The sequence below is a fragment of the Cynocephalus volans genome, chromosome 4 (genome assembly GCF_027409185.1).
Source record: "Cynocephalus volans isolate mCynVol1 chromosome 4, mCynVol1.pri, whole genome shotgun sequence".
NCBI classification, from domain to species: Eukaryota; Metazoa; Chordata; class Mammalia; order Dermoptera; family Cynocephalidae; genus Cynocephalus; species Cynocephalus volans.
Window position 1 is genome coordinate 6349413 of NC_084463.1, and position 21833 is coordinate 6371245.

The 21833-nt window shown below is 34.6% G+C and overlaps 1 pseudogene; it reads right to left on the bottom strand.

The window, feature by feature from the left end:
- Positions 1-3766: 3766 nt before the first annotated feature.
- The window catches only part of LOC134375095 (pumilio homolog 3-like), a 40462-nt pseudogene continuing 22395 nt past the window's right edge, over positions 3767-21833 (bottom strand).

A 21833-nucleotide genomic window follows, 5' to 3' on the forward strand; every position in this document is an offset into this window, starting at 1 on the left:
TGAATATGAAATCTGCCACAGATTCTCTTCACATACTTTTTTTATTTCCAGATTGTTAACACTGATTGATGATGGTCATGTGCTCAGGGGAGTTAGAAAAGATCAGTTTGGGACTTGTCATCCTTCTTTTTCAAAACCATCTCATCTTTGATCACTAGGAATAGTGCCACTTGAACAAAACCTGCCACTGTTGGTAAAGCTGCCACAGCCTCAGTTGGGGAGATTCCTTTGCTCAAAGTGAGCTGCCCCAATCCTAATAGCTTCCTGCTGAGCTGGTCTGACTGCTGCCGCTGTTTCTTAGCAGTCTGCAGCTTTACCACACCACGTGAAGTTTCACACCAGGTCACAAAGCATTTGCCTGTCCCTCCTTGCAGAGTCATGGGCAAGCTTGTCTGTATGACACACTCTACATCTACTGGCAGATGGAGTCACCAAAAGCAACACTACTGGAAGCCTGCCAGGGAGCCAGAATGAGGTACATTGGCTACAGCTCAGTTGGGCAGCTGTGGAGGTTGACAGATGTGCTGATCACAGACCTCTCTGGTGCAGGAGAGGGCAGGTGCTACCCTGTGGATTTTGGCTGAGGACTTATTCGACTGTCAGGAAACCCTTAACATCTCTCAGGTGGAGGTCTGAATGTGTCTCTTTCCCAAATTTATTTAAAAAGTTACTCCTAGATGCAATGCCATATTTTCCCAAAGATTCTTTGGCAGAAGACTCTTATCTGTACCTGAACATTTTATAGGACATAGCTCTTATTCCTTTTTGATCTGGTTTTCAATTTATTTTATTTTAATTCAACAGATATTTGTTAAGAGGCTGGGTTGCTGAGATTACAACTGTGAAAAAGAGAGACATGCGTGTGTTCTCTGGGATTATAGCGAAAACTCATGTTTTCTTCTGAAACTTAAAATTTCATTTTTGTGTTTAAATCATTGACTCATCTGAAATTTATATTGGTGCAAGGAATGAAATTAGGGATACGATTTTCATTATTTTCTAGATGGTGATTCATTTGTTCTTTTCTTGAATAAGTCATTTCCACTCCTCGCCTCCCCATGCACAATGCTCCCTTTATAATGGTAGAGTTCTTCCTCTGTGTTATGAAGGCAGTTTGTTCTGAGTATAAAATCTTTTACTATTATTTCAATGGAAAAAAATTATGTAGTTTCCTGAATCTCAAAACTAAAATCCACTTTATGCTCAAATAGCCCTATAACTCTTTGAAATTTATTCAATAACTTTAATAATTAATATTTATCACAACATGACACAAAAAATAAGTTTCATTAGTTAATTTTCCTACAATGTGGCTATTTATCTCTACTCATTCATCTCTTTCATAACTATTAAATATTTTGCTCTTCGTCCTCACAAAGTATTCATATAATTCTCAATGTTTATGTAATTGAATTTTAAGGCAGAAAAAAATCAATGAAATTAATGTAAAAAGAGTTTATCACTACTATGTACTAAAGCATTTTGAGAGGAAAATCTACCAAAACATACACCAACTGTACAACTCCAAAGAGGTCTGTGTGTCAGCTATAATTTCACAGCACTCTGCTGCTCAGGGAGAATCCTCACTGGTCTTCTTATGTACAGGTAAAGCCTTATGAGCCAAAGCAGGGACGGTAAATGAAATTCTTCATGAACCGAACACTTGCTATTTGAATGGTTGTACACAAGATATGGCTTGACTAAATCCAGTGCGTATTTGTGTCTAGCTCTGGATCTACCATCCTGTTTTACTATCCATCTCTTTATGTATCAATATCACACTCTTCTAATTATTATAATTTGATAATATGCTTTAATATCAGGTCGAGCTCTTCCTCACTCATTATTTCTTTTTCCAGAATTTTCCATTTTATTCCTACTCTCATTTTTCCACATGAGCTTTAGAAACAGTTTTGTCTAATTACTAAAAGATATCTACTGATATTTTATTAAAATTTATGAGATTAATAATTACTTTATGGTGAGCTAATTTCATTCTGATATTGAGTTTTCCAGGACAAGAAGAAGCTATGCTTTTTCTTTTATTCATATCTTCCTTTTTGTACCTTCACAGAATTTAACAATTTCATATGATATTATCTTGAACATTTTGTTAAGTTTATTTCTAGGTTTTTAATCTTTTAGCTGCTATTTATTTTCCATTGACACATAGTATTTGTACATATTTATGGAGTATAACATGATATGTCAATATACATATACACTGTATAGTGATCAAATCATGGGAATTAGTATATCAATCACCTTAAACATTTATCATTTCTTTGTTGTGAGTACATTCAAAAATATCTCCTCTAGCTATTTGAAATATACAATGCATTATTGCTAGCTATAGTCAGCCTACTATGCAGCAGAGTACCAGAATGTATATCCTCTTACCTATCTGTAACATTATACACATTGGTCAACCTTCCCATATTTCCCCCTCCACCCTATTTTCCCCAGTCTCTGGTAACCACTATTTACTTTCAACTTCTATGAGATCAATTTTTTTAGATTCCACATATGAATGAGATCTCTGTGCCTGGCTCATCCATGTCATTGTAAATGACAATTTTTTTCTTTTCTATGACTGAATAGTATTTCATTGTGTATATATATCACATTTTCTTTATCTGTGCATTTGTTGATGAGCATTTAGGTTGATTTCATATCTTGGCTATTGTGAATAGTGCTGCAATAAACATAGGAGTGCAGATGTCTCTTCGACATACTGATTTCATTTCTTTTGGCTATCTATCCCAGCAGTAGGATTGCTGGATCTCATGGTATATTTATTTTTAATTTTTTGAGAATTCTCCATACTGTTTTCCATAATGGTTGTACTAATTTACTAGCAACCTGTAAAAGTTCCCCTTTCTGGACGTCCTTGCCATTAGGAGCTATTTAAACAAGGTTTTTTCTAATTGATTTTTTTTTGTATACAGAATGATATTTTTTTCATATTAATTTTGTAACAAGTTAGCTAAATTACGGTATTGTTTCAAAATTTCAGTAGATTTTCTTAAGTTTTCCAATTATATAATCATATAATTTTTTATTGATTTATCACATTTGGGAATTAGCACAGGAAGGAGGTATCTTTTTAAAGAAAAAAAAGATTTTTCTTTTTATCAAGAATGGATTTGGGATTGGATCAGATGCCTTGTTAGTGTCCATGCAAATGATAATATGATATTGTCTTTTGACTTATTATTGTGGTGATTTATATCAAGAGCTTTCTAATATTTAATATTCTTTAATATTCTTTGAGTTAACTCTATTTATGCATATGATGATTTTTTCTTTCAGTGTTCTGTGTATTCTATTTACAGATGTTTTATTTGGAATTATTGCACTGATATTTCATAAGTGACATTGGCCAGTAGGTTTTTTTGTGTGCTATCTTTGGTATAAATATTATACTTATAATATATTATACAATATTATATCATAAAAGAATATTCTGAAGTAGTTTAAAGAGTACAATAATTATATGTTCCATACAGAAAAGATTGATACAATTACTCCTGAAATATCTAGAGAGCTAAGGGCTCTCTAATTGATTGCTCACTAATTTTTTGCATTTATCTTATAACTGACTTATTTTTAAAAAAATTATAAATAGATTCTTGTACAAAGAAGAACCATTTATACAGAGCACCCAAATTACCAGTCAGATGGACCCTAGCCCCTTTTTTTGTGCACTGGGAAAACAGAGCAGAGAACAGGAACAATATTCCACCTTGTTCTTAACCGTCTCCACCTATGTGGTCCGTTTTTTAAGCAGAATTTCTATTCCTTTGCTGGTGTTTTTGTTTTTTTCCAAAGTGGGAGTCAGGCTTTTCAGCCCAGCTTTGACTTCGTTTGCAACTTCCTGGTCAGAACTCTGGAGAAGGCTAGAATGAATAATGACACCTCGATTCACACTAGCCCAGGACTACAGGTTCTTCATACCAACATGTTCTACAAGTGTTTTTGCAAAACAGCCTTCGCTTCCATTTCCTTTCATCTTTTTATCTTGCTCTATTAACCACTTCAGAACTAGATGTCCATAAGGATGTTCTGCAACATGAAGCTCTCTGTCCTTGTCCCCGGGGTGTAGTTCTGCTGCTGCCAAGCTGGAGATGGCACTCATGACAGCTGAATGTCTCCAGTGGCAGATCCCAGGATGCAGGACACCAACACACACATAGACTTATCCAGCACCACTTCTCGGGCGTGTTTTTGCAGGTAGCTTAACAAAGCTGGAGAAATGGATTCTACGAGCTCGCATCGACAGATCTCTGTATCTTTCTTACGGTGTACATTTCTGTCACCTTTCTGCAAAACTTTCAATGATTTCTCGTACGGTACGTGCAGGATCTCTGGGGCTTAGTAAATACAACAGGACCTTCCTTCCATATTTATCATTTACTATGTTAGGCAAAGAACTGATAGTTTCTGATATGATTATTTGCTTCCCAAGCTTAGCATCGTCAATACAATCAAATGCTGCCGGTAAAACCAAATGGGAGTATTGGCCATTAGCCACCTTTTCAACTTAAGTCTTCATTGTTTTCACAATCACCTTCTGTCCTTGGGTGTACCCTGCCATAGGCAGTGCATGGCCACTCTGGCGCCATCGTGTGCGTGTGCCCGGTATACCACTGCTTCGCGGATGGCTTCAATCAATTCTGATCCGAGTTGGGTGCATAGAAAAAAAAGTCGAACAATACTTTATGCACTGAGTGTTTAATCACAGCTTCCTTTTGGGCCATTGGAGTTAAAATCTGTTTCATTTCATCCATAAAAAGCTCCAATTGTTCTGGCTGTACCTCTAACACTTTGTCCCGAGCTGGGTGTTCTGCTGAATTGTAAAGCTGAAATGTGTTCTGGTAGAGCTCCTCTGTCAGCATGTTCCTCTGTTCCAAAATGGCTTTGTCATTGCACTCATACTCCATGATGACTGACACTTGTGCATGACGCAGCATCTTCCTCACGTGGCCTTTAAAACTTCTGATTATCTCCACAATCTGGGGTTTACTTCCGTACGTGAGAAATTTCTTAACAATATGTCTGTATAATTTGGCTTTACTTAATTCAACCAGATCATCTCGCAATTCTACAAAGCCTGTTTTCTCTGTTCTTCGTTACCATACCGAATGTAACACTGGATCACCCAAGTTGAATCATGTGCAAACGCAATAGTTTTAATTTTCTCTTGAATCAACTTCTGCGGGTCACTCATCAACTTTACTCCTTTTTCTTAGTCACAGTCTTTTCTTCTTAAAATCTCCCAAATCTGCTATGCCAGAACCACAGTGTCATAGTAGGTCTTATCACTGAGTTTCCTGCTCTGCTTCAGTTCTTTCTTCTTTTTGAAGTCATCCCATTTGGGTTTCTTGGCTGCTGATTCATCACTTTCAGTGTCTTCTTGTTAAGTTTATTCTTCGGTGCTTTGTCCCCTTATTGCTTATTCTTAAATTGCTTCACACCCTTCTTCCCAGGTTTTATGATACTTTTCTCAAAGTCTTTGGAAGTGATTTTAGGTCCACCTTCCCTAACAACTTTTCCTGGGAATGTCTTTGAAGAACCGGAATCGCTGTTTCTATGAAGTCGATTTTTTTCTTGTGATGACCTTGTACTCTTCCTGTAATTTTTTTTCCCCTTTGACTTCCATCGTAGCAACTTGACACGTGGGGTGGGAGCCAGCACAGGTCTCACGACTGACAAAATGAGCGTCTAGTAGTTTTTTATTTCAAGAAAAAGTAGTTTTCCTTGGTTTTTGCACATTTGTATATGTTTTACAGAGTCTGCTGTGACACAGACTGTTGACTGCTCATCCATGTCTATTTATTCTTGCTCTCAGGTACAAACCTACCACATTTCCCAGCCTGCTTTGTGGTTAAATGCGGCCATGTGGCTAAATTCTAGACAAAGAAATATGAATCATGTGACAAATTTTAGGCCTAGCTTTGAAAACTTTCCATGCTCTTACTGTGAACCATGTACTGTTTCAGGGATTTGGGATCAGGCAGTCAAAAACAAATCAACTCTCTGCTTTGTTAAGGCTTACACTGGGATTGGTGAAAGTTGATGTGAAGAGAAGAAAAATCTGAGCAGAAAAAACAGCATGATTGAAACACTGGAGTATAAGCAGTGGGCCATTTAGAAGGCAGCATGCAGATTGGTGTGGCCAGAATGCAAATAGTGACGAGGTCGGGGTGCTAAGAAATGAAGGTGTTGAGTTGGGAAAACCAGACTGTGCAAAGCCAGGCTAAGGGGTTGCATGTAGAGAGTGAAGTAATTTTTTCAGGTGTGTGTTGTCAATCAAATCACTATGATACCGATCCAGAGAATCATTCCAGCACTAGATCCAGAGAATCTAGTCCAGTACAAGGACCTGGATGGCTATTCAGTCAGAAGTTCAAGTGTCCAGGTAAGAGATTTGGGGGGTAAGTGTTGGGGTGGTTTGAGAGGAAGGAGTGTTAATGAGGTAGAAGAAAGAAGGGCCCGAGGGTGAGTCCAGGTTCTTACTGAGGGTGGACAGTGGTGCCGTTCACCTGGACTGGTATTCAGGGCAGAGCACAGGTGTTATATACATTCTCATCTACAGGATTGAAAACATTTTAATTATGTCAGTGTTCATCGGTCAGACACCTGCTTATCTAGAATTTAGGGGAACATGCTTAAAGGTATCTCTAGTTTGTGCTTATGTTTTTTCACCAGAAATGATTGATTTGTATAAAAATTTGGGGGTGTTTTTCTACTGCCCTTTAAGGTCAAATTGAGGTAAAAAGTGTAGGTCGTTTATTTATTTACTCAAGTTGCTTTTATACCTTACTTTAATGAGGTTTCATGCTTCTGTTCCCAAGTGTTTCCAGTATCTACCTACAAGCAGAATTGAATAAGCATGATTTCTAAGTGGATAGTTTATTCACAGCTTTCTTTAGAATTCTGAAATGGTGTCAGTGTTGCCAGTATAAAGTGTTTTCCCATTTCTCTTAATGTCTTTTCACACTTTTTACTACAGGCTGTTATCTCTCTTATAGGAAACGAATCGTTATGAATCATGTCTCACAGCTCAACATAACAGTCATGGGTATTTCAAAAAGGTGACTGTCAAAGGTAAATTAAGACAGTTTTCCAAATGAAATTTTAGCGTTTATAAATTTTGGCAAAGCAAGTTTTTAAGGCATGGTGAAAATTGTCTGTGAAAGCTCCCTGGAGTGGACTTGTAGGTTAATAATTTGAGATTTTTATGCTTATTAAATTCAAAGACATACATACAAATATAAGAGAATAAATTATTTCTCATATTTTTTCTATTTCTGACCTTTGTTTATCTTTAAAAATTCACATTCATTATTAACCCAAAATGTGGTAACCTAATTATTAAAAGCAATTCACAAAGCTAAACTATACCAATATAAAAATTCTCAAATTCTTGATATTTTGATGTGACGAGGATTTTTTAATAAGTCTGTTTCAAAAAATACAAAATTGTGTTTTTCATTAGTTTTTTAAACATAATTATATTGCTTACCTATTTTAGAACTACATGAAGTTATGAAAATACTTATAATTTCACTTAGAGTTGTACACAGTTTTTTTATTCTTCATAGGTATTGAGTTTAGAGATTTACTGAATTATGTACTTGGCCAGCACTGGGGTTTTTTTGCTTTTTTTTTTTTTTTGGCCAAGTGTAGCTAAGATATTGTATTAAAAGATTCTTTAAACTAAATGATTCTTTAAACTACATGTTTACTTTTTTATACCATAGTTCCATAATTTCTACGTCTTCCTTCATGTGTGCTAGGCAAAATAAATCTTCAATTTTACTAAAACATGATTCCGATTTTGGTTGGCAACATTCTTTCCTTGCCAGATTTTTCATGTTTAGGTCTATGAATTTTTTTTTTCTTTTTTTCTGTAACACCATCTGTCTACTCTTTTATCTTCTTTGAAAGTCTCAACATTCTTAGGTTACTGTGTAGGGAATTGAAGCCTATTCCATAAAAAGAATGTGTGTTCTAAGATGCTGAAGCCAAACTACATGGCTAAGTAGGTCAAAAGCCGATCTTCTGCTAGATCATAGCATTCATGCAGACTTCCCTTTCCTCGGGTTCAACTTCATTCCTCCTATTCTTTTCTTTCCGTCCGGGAGCATCACCTTTAAAAACTTTTTATTTTGAGATAATTATAGATTTACGTGCAGTTGTAAAAAATAACACAGGGCTAGCCGGTAGCTCAGTTGGTTGAGAGAGCGGTGTCCTAACACCAAGATCAAGGGTTTCAGCTACCAAAAAAAAAAAAAAAAAAACACAGAGAAATGCTGAGTACATTTAATCCATTTTCCCCCAATGATAATATCTTTCAAATCTACAGTACAGTATCACAACCAGGATATTGATACTGGTCCAATCCACCAATCTTATTCATATTTCTTCAGTTTCATGTGTACTCATCTGTGTGTATATGTGGGTATATATTTAGTTTTATAAAATTTTACCACATATATAAGTTCCTATATCTGTCACCAGTCAACATACAGAACATTTCCATCACCACAAACCTCCTTTGCGTTGCCCTCTTATACGACATCTCCCTCTCCCCTGCCCCACACCTTCAGTCAGTAACCCTTAGCAACCACTAATATGTTATTTCTAAAATATTGACATTTCAAAAGTGTCATATAAGTGGAATTATACAGTATGTAATTGGCTTTTTTCCACTCAGCCTCATTCCCTGTATATTCATCCAGGTTGTTGCATGTACCAATAGTTCATTCCTTTTTATTTCTAAATAGTATTCCATGGTATGGATATACCCCAGATTGTTTATTCATTTACCCATTGAAGAACATAAAGGTTGTTTCCAGTTTGGGGCTATTCCAAATAAAGCTGCTTTGAACATTGTACACAGGTTTTTATACCAAAATAAATTTCTCTGGGATAAACAGAGTACAATTCTTGGGGTGTATGGCACTTTGTTTGGTTTTATTAAAAACTGCCAAACTGTCTGCCATAGTGTCTATTCCACTTTTCATTCCACCAGTAATGTGTGAATGATCTAGTTTTCCTGCTTTTTGTCAGCATTTGTTACTATTTATTATTTCAGTCATTTTCATAGTTATGAATGGTGATTTGTGTCCACTTTCTTTTTATCTTTGTCAGTAATTTTTTTTGAAGAATCAGCTTTTTAAATTTATTTTTTCCAGATTTATTGAGGTATAATTAATAAATAATAATTGCATATATTTAGGATGTACAACGTGATGTTTTGATGTTTCTATATATGTGAATGATTATCACAATCGAGCTAATTAACATACCCATCACCTCATAATTACCCTTTTTTGTTGTTGGGTTAATATTTAAGATCTACTCTTTTAGCAAATTTCAAGTAAACAATACATTATTATTAGCTATATATGATGTGCATTCAATCTCCAGCACTTATTCCTCGTATAATTGAAACTTTGTACCCTTTGACCTCACCATTTTTCCCCAACCCTGGATCCCTGATAATCGTCTTTCTACTCTTTGTTTCTATGAGTTTGGCTTTTTTAGATTTCACATTGAGATCATGTAGTATTTGTCTTTCTGTGTCCGGCTTATCTCACTTAGCATGTCCTCCAGGTTCATCCATGGTGTCACAAATGGCAGGCTTTACTTCTTCTCTAAGGCTGAGTAATATTCCCCTGTGTGTGTGTGTATGTATATGTACATAGGTATATTTACACACACACGAGGGTACTTCAAAAAGTTCACAGAAAAATATAATTGAAAGATAACACAGTCTTTCCACAAACTTTTTGAAGTACCCTCAAATAGGTAGATACAGACATAGATATATGCCACATTCACTTCATTCATTTATCAATCACTGATCACTTGGGTTGTTTCCATATCTTGACTATTGTGAATAATGCTACAGTAAACATGGAAATGCACATATCTCTTTAGTGATTTTATTTCTTTCAGATATATACCGAGAAGTGGGATTGCTGGATCATATGGTAGTTCTATTTTTAATTTTTTGAGGAACCTCCATACTGTTTTTCATAATGGCCGTACCAATTTACACTTTCCACCAACAATGTATAAGGTTTCCCTTTTCTCTTCATCCTCATCAACATTTATATTTTGTCTTTTTGATAATAACCATCCTAACATGTATGAGATAATATCTCATTTTAACTTTGATTTACATTTCCCTGACGATTAGTGATGTTAGCACATTTTCATAAACCTATTAGACATTTATGCCTTCTTTTGTAAAAATGTCTATTCAAGTACTTTGTCCATTTTTTAATTGGGTTATTTGTTTTTTGCTATTAAGTTGTCTGAGTTCCTTTCATATATAGTTTTCACATATTTCCTCTCATTCCATGGGTTATTTTTTCATTTTGTTGGTTGTTTCCTTTACTATGCAGAAACTTTTTATTTTGATATAATCCCCTTTATTTTTGCTTTTGTTCCCTGTGCTTTGGGGGTTATACACAAAAACTTACTGCCAAGTCTGATGTTATGGAACTTTCCCTTATGTCTTCTTCTAGTTGTGATTGTGGATCTTATGTTTAAGTCTTCAATCCATTTTGAGTTGATTTTTGTGTATGGTGTAAATTAAGGATTGAATTTTATTGTTTTGCATGTTCATATCCAGTTTCTCTAACACCATTTACTGAAGAGATAATTCTTTTTATTGCGTATTCTTGGTGACTTCATCAAAGATTAGTTCACCATATATGTGTGAATTTATTTCTGGGATTGTTTTTTTCTATTTCTGTGAAAAGTGTCCTTGAAACTTTGGTAGCAATTGCATTGAATCTGTAGACTGCTTTGAGTAGAGTGGACATTTTAACTAAAATAATTCTTCAAATCCATAAACATAAGATATCTTTCTATTTATTTGTGTCATCTTCAATTTTTTTATCAATGTTTTACAGTTTTCAATGTACAGATTTTTTACCTCGATTAAATTTATTCCTAAGTATTTTTTTATGCCATTGAAAATGGAGTTGTTTTCTTGATTTCTTTTTGGGATAGTTTATTGTTAATGTATAGAAATACTAATTTTTGTATATTGATTTTGTATTATGCAACTTTACTAAATTTCTTTTTGATGGAGTCTTTAGGGTTTTCTATCATCTGCAAATGGAGATAGTTTTACTTCTTCCTTTCTGATTTGAATGCCTTTTATTTATTTTTCTCGCCTAATTATTCTGGCTGGGACTTCCAGTATCATGCTGAACAGAAATGGGCATCCTGGTCTTGTTCATGATCTTAGAGGTAAAGCTTTAAACTTTTCATTGTTGAGTATGACATTAGCTGTAGGCTTGTCATATGTAGCCTTAATAGGGAAATTAGGAAACATCTTGAGACTAGCAAAAATGAAAGCAACATACCAAAACCTTTGGGATGCAACAAAAGCAGTTCTAAGATGAAAGTTTATAGCAATAAATGTCTACATGAAGAAAAAAGAAATATCTCAAGTAAGCAATTTTACACCTAATTTTATACCACAAAGAACCAAAAAAAAAAAAAAAAAGAGCAAAGTAAGCCTAAAGTTAGTAGAGAAAGAAAATAACAAAGATAACAAAGATCAGGGCAGAAATAAATAGAGACTAGAAATCAACAAAGAATAGGTTTTTTTAAAAGATAAAATGGATAAACTTTTAGCTAGAGTTCTAAGAAAAAAGAGAGAAGACTCATAAATAAATTAGAAATGAACGAGGAGACATTACAACTGATACCACAGAAATACAAGAATCATAAGAGACTTCTATGAGCAGTTATATGCCAATAAATTGGATAACCTGGAAGACATGAATAAATTCCTACAAACAACTTACCAAGACTGAATCACAAAGAACTAGGAAATATGAACAGATTAATAAAGAATAAGGAAATTGAATCAGTAATCAAAAGTCTCCCATTAAAGAAAAGCTGAAGACCAGATGGAATGGAATGGAATTCAGTCGAACAAACAAACAAACAAAACTAGTACAAGTCCTTCTCAAACTCTTCCAAAAAATTGAAGAGGTTGCAACACTTCCAAACTCACTTTATGAGGCCAATATTATCCTAATACCAAAGCCAGAAAAGGACACTACAAGAAAAGAAAATTACAGGCCATTATCCCTAATGAATGTAGATGCAAAAATTTTCAGCAAAATACTACCAACCTGAATTTAACAGCATATTAAAGGGTACATACAGCATGTTCAAGTGGGATTTATCCGTGGAATGTGACAATAGCTCAATATATGCAGATCAATGAATGTGATACATCACATTAACAGAATAGGGGATGAGAATCATGTGATCATCTCAATACGTAAAGGCATTTGACAAAATTCAATATCCTTTCCTGATAAAAACTCTCAATAAATTAGGTATAGAGGAATCAGCTTTTGTTTCATTGATTTGCTCAACTTTTCCTCTGTTTTCAATTTCATTGATTTCTGCTCTTAATCTTTATTTCCAGATATATACAATCATGTTTTAATTTTAAAAAATGAAAAACAAACAAAAACCTTTATTTCCTTCCTTTTAATTGGTTTGGGTTTAGTTTGCTCTTCTTTTTCCAGTTTCTTAAGGTAGAAACTTACTAATTTGAAACCTTCTTTTTTTTTCTAATGTAAGCATTTAGCTATAAAATTCCCTCCCAGCACTGCTTTGGCTGCATCCTACAGATTTTGATACATTGTATTTTAATTTTCATTCAGTTTTATACATTTTTTAAAATTTCCTTTGAGATTTCCTATTTAGCCCATGAATTATTTAGAAGTGTGTTGTTTAATATTCAAATATTTGGAGGCTTTCCTAATGTCTTTCTGTCACTTATTTCTAGTTTGATTTTATTATGGTCAGAGAACATACTTCATATGAATTCAATATTTTTTAACTTGTTAATGTTTGTATTGTGGCTAAGGACCTGGTGTATCTTGGTGAATGTTTTATGACTACTTGGAAAAAATGTATATTCTACTGCTGTTGTGTGAAATGTTCTCTTCATTTCAATTAGATCTTATTGGTTAGCTGTGTGGTTCTGTTCTTCTATGTCCTTGCTGATTGTCTATCTAGTAGTTCTATCATTTCATGACAGTGAGATGTAAAATTCCCAACTATTATTTTGGATTTGTTCATTTGTCCTTTCAGCTGTATTAATTTTGCTTCGTGTATTTTAAGGCTCTGTTGTTTGGTGCATACACACAAAGATCATTATGTCTTCCTGGTGGAGTGATCTTTTTATCATTATGTAATGTCCCTCTTCATGTCATAATTTTCTTTGGTTTGACATTTACATCATCTGACATTTATATATTAACTTTTGCTTTTTCTCTGAATAATGTTTTCATGATATGTATTCTTTCATCCATTTATTTACAACCTACCTACACCTTTGTATTTGAAGTGCATTTTATAGACTGCATATTGTTGGATTTTTTTTTAATCTCCTCTAATAATCTGAATTTAATTGGTGTATTCAGGCCATTTACATTTAACGTAACTATTTAGTTGTTAGGGCTTTTCTGTTTGTTTTCTCTGTTTATTCTTCCTCTCTCTCTTTTCTTCCTGTGAGATACTTAAGCAAGCAATTTTTAGGGTTCCAATTAATTTCTATATAGTGGTTTTGAGTACTTGCTTTGTATAGCTTTCTTAGTGGTGGCTCTAGGTATTACATTATATATACACACACAAAAACATACATACATATATACACATACACATGATGTGTTATATGTATTTATATGTACACATATACATATATACATGTGTGTGTATGTCTACTTATAGTTAAATTTAGAAACATTACTTATATGTACATATACATATATCTACACATTTAATATTTAGGCACTTTACTGTGTATAGCTTGTACTTCAATAAAAAGGTAAAGTAAATTTCTCGTGCATACTGAATTTATTTGGGGGTTGCTGGCCCACTAATGTATTGATTCTTAGATTCAAGCTATGTCATTGTGAAACTAATAAGTGATTTACCATAGATTTTATTAGCTGATAATATCTTCCTTTTCTTTCTCAAAACTTTTTTTCCCTCAAGTGGAAGTCCAAGGACTCCAAATTTTTCAGATAAAACTCTCCCTTATCTTTAACCCCATTGTCAGACATGAAGAGAGAGTCCCAAAGCTCTACATACACCAGCAAGACCACCACCATTCAACCCTTCGACACACAGACTCGCACCACTACCTGCATTGGGACCATCAGGATTACTCAACTTGCCCCTTATCTCTGTTTATGCCAATAACTCCATGAAGTTCTGGACTCATGGATCATTTTTCATCCCCAGGACTCTCATCCTCATTTATGCTGTAGAGAGTCATGCAATCACATTACCGTTCTCCCCTTGGTATCATCACCATCTGACATAATATACATTTTGCTTCTTTATTTGCTCATCTGTTCTTCTTCCCCTCTAGAATGTCAGCTTTATGAGGGCAGAATTTTGTGTCTATTTGATTCACTTCTGTATCATTCAGCTGGAAGTATGCTGGATGCAGTATACTTGACTATATAGTAAAAGAAAATAAAGACTTACTGCATCTATGCTTGAGGGAATGTCTCTCATTCATCTTAGGCTCAGGGCCTAGAAAAAAGCACTAGCTTTGGGTAGAGGTTTAGTAAGGTATGTGGAATGAACAGATGCATCTTCTGGATGATCCTTTGCTTGGTACTGGAAGCCTATCAGACATGTCGGTTCTTGAAGCAGCCCTGCTTTAATTTGGCCTCTGCAAGGTTGACACTCTTCCTTTGTGAAGCTCTCTGGAGAACTGGCCATAGCAAGCAGCTTCCCCAAAAGGCATCAGCTGGCACTTGAGATCTATCTCTTCCTTTGCTTTGTAAAGTTTTAATGGCACAGCTGAGAATGTTCATAGAATTCTACCCAATGTTGTGTAATTACATTTTAGAATTTTTGCTCAGTACTGTATAATTACATTTTAGAACTTTGCTGTCACATTATGCAGCAATTCGTGTGGTTGGGGGTGAATGGTTGTGGATGACGATTCTGGTCATTTCATGTATGCACAGTTCTTCAGTGGGTGCCAGCGAAAGCTTTCAGGAAGTTGAAGGAAGCAATGGGTTTTTCCCTCTGAACGAAGGAAATATTTTACTGTTATAAGATAGTAAGAGAATCAGGAGAGCAGGAAAGATCAGCATATGGATAGAAATTAGGCATTCAAATCAGACAGATTAGATTCAATACCAGCCCTGCCACTAAGTAGGTATGAAACTATTAGTTATTCAGGTAATCTCTCTTAGCTCAATTCCCACCTTTATGAAGTGGAGATAATATTTGATAAGTTATATTGAGTAAGGATTAAAATGAGATTAAAATGTCTAGAATAGAGCCTGTCATAAATTAGGCATTCAACAAATATTAATTTTGTTCCTACCCCATTTTTGACATAGAAAATGAAGAACTCTCTTCTTTCCAAAAGCATTTACCCCCTGTGTTTGTGTTGTGATTTGGCATTTCTCACAGTTAAACATATTGTGGGACACAGGGAATCTGGCATAGACAACAATTAATGGATAATCAAATACTTCTGAGAGCATAAACACGCCAGGGAAGTAAAGAGAGTAAACTAAATATGGGCATGTGTCCCTGTAAAAGAAAAATAGATGGAATTCAAAGATTGACACAATAGACTATCCTTATTTTTATTTTCCATTTTTCTGTTACAAGTAGGAATTGATCTCAGCACTATCTTGGTCTGCTGATTACATGTCACCCACTCGGTTTTTATTACCAGATTTCAAGTACCCTTAATATAAGGACTGTGTCATATCTGTAGTTTCACGTTTCCTAGATCAGACAGAGCACCCCTGTGATATTTTATAGGTGTGACATTTCCACTTGATTTCATCTTTTGTAGTGTATGAGGACTGCAGTGTGCTTCCCAGGAACTTGGAAATAAAGGAAAGAAAGATTGCTCCGTTGAATAAACTAAAATATCAATCCATAAAAAAAACAGGGCAGGCATTTGCAATTCTTTATTAATCAGGATTGCTCCTAGAAACCATAAACTGATTGAAGGCTGAGCTGCCCAAAGATGCCATTAAAATCTTGAGTCATACAGCATCCTTTACTTTGACCTTAACGATTATAATATGCTGATTATAGTCTATCTTCCTCTATGGTATACTACAAGAATAATTCAGTGGTGAAGGATTTGATGGGTCTGATCCCCTTGGAAATTTTATTTCTTATTTTAAAATAATAAAGGTTGCTCTCAGACTTGTAAATTTTGTTATTGGGATATGCTCTGATGTACAGCAAAATTTGGATTCTGAGTCTTTAAGGCTGAGGAGTAGGTTATTGACCAATGTAATTAATTCATTTGGGAAGTCTGCTCTAGGGGACCTCTAGGGAGGTGACATGCTAGCTTAACACATACCAGCCAACACTCATCACTGGCTCTTACTGCTTTAAAACATCCTTATGAGGCAACTTACCTGGAAACTCATTACATATTTGAAGAGACAATATGGGTATAAAGAGTAGCCAATTTTAAAATGCTTTAAGAGTTTTAGATCTGGAAGTGACCTCATATTCTCTTTTATATATGCCAATGAAATATTGTAAAGACTTAGGTTTGGGATAATGCTAATATACTGTCCAGTAGCACCTCTACACTTTATTCAGGAATATTCTCCATTCTATTTCTGGCAAGTTATCATTAAGGTTTTGACTGAAGCTCGTTATCTCACAAAGTAGCCTCTTCATTTAAAAAATTATGTCAAATTTACATATCATGAAATGTACAGATCTGAAGTTACAATTAGATGAGTTTTGATAAGAGTATATCCCTGTGTAATCACCACTCCAAACAAGATACAGACTATTATCTGTTCATTTTTTAATGTGATTATTAAAAAACTACTTCCTATGTTGAAGCACAATCTGACTGTTAGGAACTTCTTCATGCTAGTCTTATTTCTCTTCTCTGCAGCCATGAACCTTCAGCCTAATTTCTCTTTCCCTTAAAAGCCTTTAAATATCAAGAATTGAATATGAGAATAGAAAACTTCCTGAATGTAATAAGAATTACATGTTCCAACACAATTCCAGAGCATAAGTCAATGTATTTATTTAGTTAGGAAGTCTGGTATAATGGATCCTATTGCTTCCACTTATTAATTTATGATCTTGGAACAGTTCTGTGCCTCCATAAGCTGCAGTGTCTTGCCTGTAAAATGAGGATAATACCTACCCTATGGGGTTGTTGAAGAAAAAAAATGATATAATGTATCTAAAATACTTAACATATTTTCTGGTCCTTAGTAAATTATACAGTACAAGTTACCAGATATTATTTTAGGCAAGGTAGATTTGACATTCTTGAAAAATATTTGGATAAAACTTGTTTCTTATTCTGTCTTCTTTTTTGACAGGTATTAAGGTGTACACTGTATTGAAAAGAGAACTGGATTTAGAACAGAGTATCTGGGTTTTAATCCAGGCTCTTCTATTAGCCTGTGACCCTCAACAAAACACTCAACCTTCCTGGCACATTCCCTAATATCTAAAGAAGAGATAATAATACTGCTTTATGCACATCACAGCGCTGTTGTGTAGTTCAAGGTTAAAATACAGTGTGAGTTAAAGCCCTTTTTAAACTGCAATTTTCTATAATCAGGTAAGGGGGAGGCGAGATAGGAATCATCAACCTGAAAGTACCTCAGACTACATCGACTGAATATGCCTTTGTGGAACTGCAGGTACAATTTAAATGATGATGGAAATAATGCCTGTATTAGAGTTCTTTTGCTCAAGAAATTCAGCAGAGGATGATATCTCGGTTGTGGATGAATATGTATACTCCACACTCCCTTCTATCTCCTGGATATATATCTAGAGAATAAGAGTTCCTGGTTGGGTTCACAGAGTTTTATCACTGGAGATTATTTCCTCCAGTTGAATCTATCCACTCAGCTCTCTCTTGCCACCTTCACCTAGTGAATGGGCACTCCAGGCAGCATTCAGTGGCTATGAAACATTACTGGATTTCCTCTATGAATCTGAAAGAACGATTTTAGTTATCTAGTAACCTGTTCCCATATTCTCAGAATATCTTCATCAATTAGGAAGTGAAAAGAAACCAGCATTAGCATTAATGCCCGAGTGGGAGTGGTTCCAAGTGTCCCCCTCCTTGAATGCATTACCTCACAACCCCATTCTCTTCTTACCCCAGTTCTTTCCCTGCTATTTCCGGGAAAGCCTCAGTAATAATAATATACAGCTAACATCATACTTAACGGAGACAGACTGCATGCTTCTCGCTAAGATCAGAACACGGACATTTGCTCTGACAACTTCCATTCAGTGGTGTCCTAAATGTTCTAGAAAGTGCAGTATGGAAAGAATATGAAAGAAAATGTATCCATACTGGAAAGGAACAAGTAAAACTGTCTTTATTTGTGAATGGCATGATTGTATATGTAAAGAATCCAATCAAATCTACAAAAAAAGTTTCTAGAAATAATGAGAGAGGTCAGCAAGGTTATAGAATATGAGATTAATATACAAAATTCCAGTTTATTTCTCTATATACTAACAATGATCTAAACTATATGTTAATCATAAAGGAAAAAATTATCAGTTGAACTCTATTAAAACTGAGATCTTCTATTTGTGAAAATATGCCATTAAGAGAGTGTGAGTACAACCTTCAGAGCAGGACTGCATTTACTATACACATATCTGATTTTAAAAACTCATATTCAAAACGTACGAAGAACTTGTGTAAATCAATAAGGAAAAGACAGAAGACTCACCTAAAAAATAGGCAAAAACAAAAACTCAAGCAGAAACTTCTCTGTGGCCAAGAAATACATGGAAAAATGCTCAACTGCATTTGTCATCAGGGAAACACTAATTAAAACTACTATCTTGTACTACGGTAAAGCCATCAGAATGACTAAGATGAAAAAGATGGTAAATATTAAGATTGGTGAGGATGACAAAAAGTGATACTCTCATATTCTGCTGCTGGGAATATAAATTACTATTTTCACTTTGGAAATGTTTGAAAAAATAAAATGGTGCACACTATGTTACCAAAGAATATAGCCAACAGAGATGACTGCTTTTGTCCACCAAAAGACATGTACATAATTGCACATAGATGTTCAAAAACTCGAAACCTAGAAACTACCCAAATATTATCACTCAGAGGAAGACTAAAGAGCAATGAGGCTGAAGTTGGTTCCACGCGGCGGTATGGATGAATCTCACAAACACAGTGTTGAGTAAAAGAAGCCAGCACAAAGAAATACATACTGACTTTTTGTATACAAAGTTCCAACAGTGAAATCTAAGCAGATCATAATTACTCTTGGGGGAGGTGCAGTGATGTGATTAGTTCAAGAGGTAGTTAGTTCAGTTTGTGGAAATTCATACAGCTATAAAATTATATGTACACTTTTCCATATGTATATTTTACTTGAACAAAATGTAAAAAATAAAAGTGTGAAATAAATACATTTCCAGACAAAACAAAACCTGAGACAAGTTGTTGCCAGCAGACCTGAAGTTAAAGAAATCCCGGAGTGAGCTTTTCATGCAGAAGAAAATATTCCCTAATAGAAACATGGCAATGAAGGAGGGAATAAAGTTTAACAGTATAAGGTATAAGAATTAAAAAATATATATAATATATATATTATAAAAAATTAAATTGTTATTATTCACAGATGACATGATTGAAAATATAAAGACAAACCTATAGAATTCATAAGTAAATTTAGCACGATCATTCATCACAAATTAAAAGTACAAAAATCAATTCTATTCTATATACCTGCAACAAACATTTAGAAAATGGAATTTATAAATAATAAAATTTTAAATCATATTATAACATCAAGTATCAAAATATCTGTAAAACCTCTACACACAAAAAAATGCATAACATTGAGAGAAATTAAATACATGGGAAAAAAATACATGGAATGTTCACAGATTGGAATGCTCCACATTATAATGATGTTATAACCCTCCTAAATTGACCTATAGATGCAACTCAATCACTATCAAAATTCCAGTTGGTTATTTATCTCTTTAGTTTGGAAACTTCACACCAAACTAAAAATCAATTTCAGATGAATGTAGATCTAAATACGAATGACATAACAATAAATTTTCTGAAAGAATACAAAGTGGTCTATCTTCATGGCCTTTGGATACACAAATACTTCTTTCTTAAGATCAGAAAGCACTAAAAATAAAGGAAAGATTGGCAAATTGTATTTCAATAAAATTGTTAATGGCTATTTATGAAAAGATACTGCTAGGAAAATTAAATGATGAGCCACAGACTGGGGGAAGATATTTGCAAGGACTCATTTGAATATATAACAAACTCATAGGAATCGATGATAAAAAGTCATCTCAAAAGAAAAGTGGGCAAAAGATATGAATAGCATGTCACAATAGAGGATATCCAAGCAGCCAAAAAACCTAAGAAAAGGTGCTCAACCTCATTAGTAGTCAGGCAAATGCAAGTTAAAATCACAGTAAAATGTATGAGAAGGGCTACATTTAAAAGGACTGACAATTCTAAGGACTAAAGATGATGTAAAGCAACTGGAACTGTCATACACTCTGGTGTGATTATAAATTGGCACAACTACTTAGGAAAACTCTTTGGCAGTATCTTTGAAAGATGAACATATGTGCACTCTATGACCTCAAAATTCTATTTCTATCTTTATAGTCACCAACAAAGCATATATTTGTGTACCAAAAAAATATGTAAGAATTTTGATAGCACAATTATTCATAAGTTCCCCAAACTGGAAATTATAAATTTTCCATTAATGGTAAAATGGAAAAAATATAATACAGCAATGAAAACCAACAAATTGTTGCTGCTTGCACAGCCAATAACCACCAACAACTAGGTAAGAAGCATGTCAAAAACATCACCTCCATGGGGGTGGTCCACCACAGCCACCACAGTAACCACAGCTGCTGTGAAAGTGGCTAGATGTCACAACCACCACACAGATGGTCTGTCAGCCACTGGAGTGCATTGACACAAGGAGAGTCACCAGCAGAGACCAAAGAAAAGAAAAGGATGTGTCTCTCCACTAAGTTTATTCCAGAGTGACAGAAGAAACATCTGCTGTATGATAATATTGGGGAACTTGAACAGACTTCTCAGCATTGGACAGATCATCTAGGCAAATTAACAGATTAACCATTACTCTTTCAGAAGGAGAGAAGAAATCTAGGGTAATTAGAGGGGGAAGGGGGAAAAAGGGGGGATGGGGAGAGATCAGACAAGGGGCATAAAGAATAAATATGATTTGTAACAATATGTATGCTAGTAATATTGATTTGATCAACATATGTCAACATTGAACCCCCAAAATATATATAATCAATTATGATTCAACAAAAATTTTTTTTAAAAAGAGCTTTCCTCACCTTGTGTTTGTCTGGCATTACCTTAATCACGGTTAGGACAGGCTTACATAGTCTTGGCTAGAATACTGCACAGATGATTCTGTTTCCTTCTCTGGAGGCACATGATGTCCCTATGCCCCTCATTGGTCATGTTAATTTCAATCACCCAGTGAAGGGTTGCCAATTTCACTACTGTACTTTACTGTTCATTTCATTCCTTTGCAACTAATAAACAATCTTACAGAGACCTGGAAATATACTGCTCCTTCTCAATTTTCCCCATACAGTAATAATTTTTGCTCAATCCAATCTTTGCCAAAAATGGCTGCAAAATGATGATTTTTCCAATTCCAGCACTAGCATATATGTTGAAAAGTATGAAATAGAAACAATTTTCTAGGGAG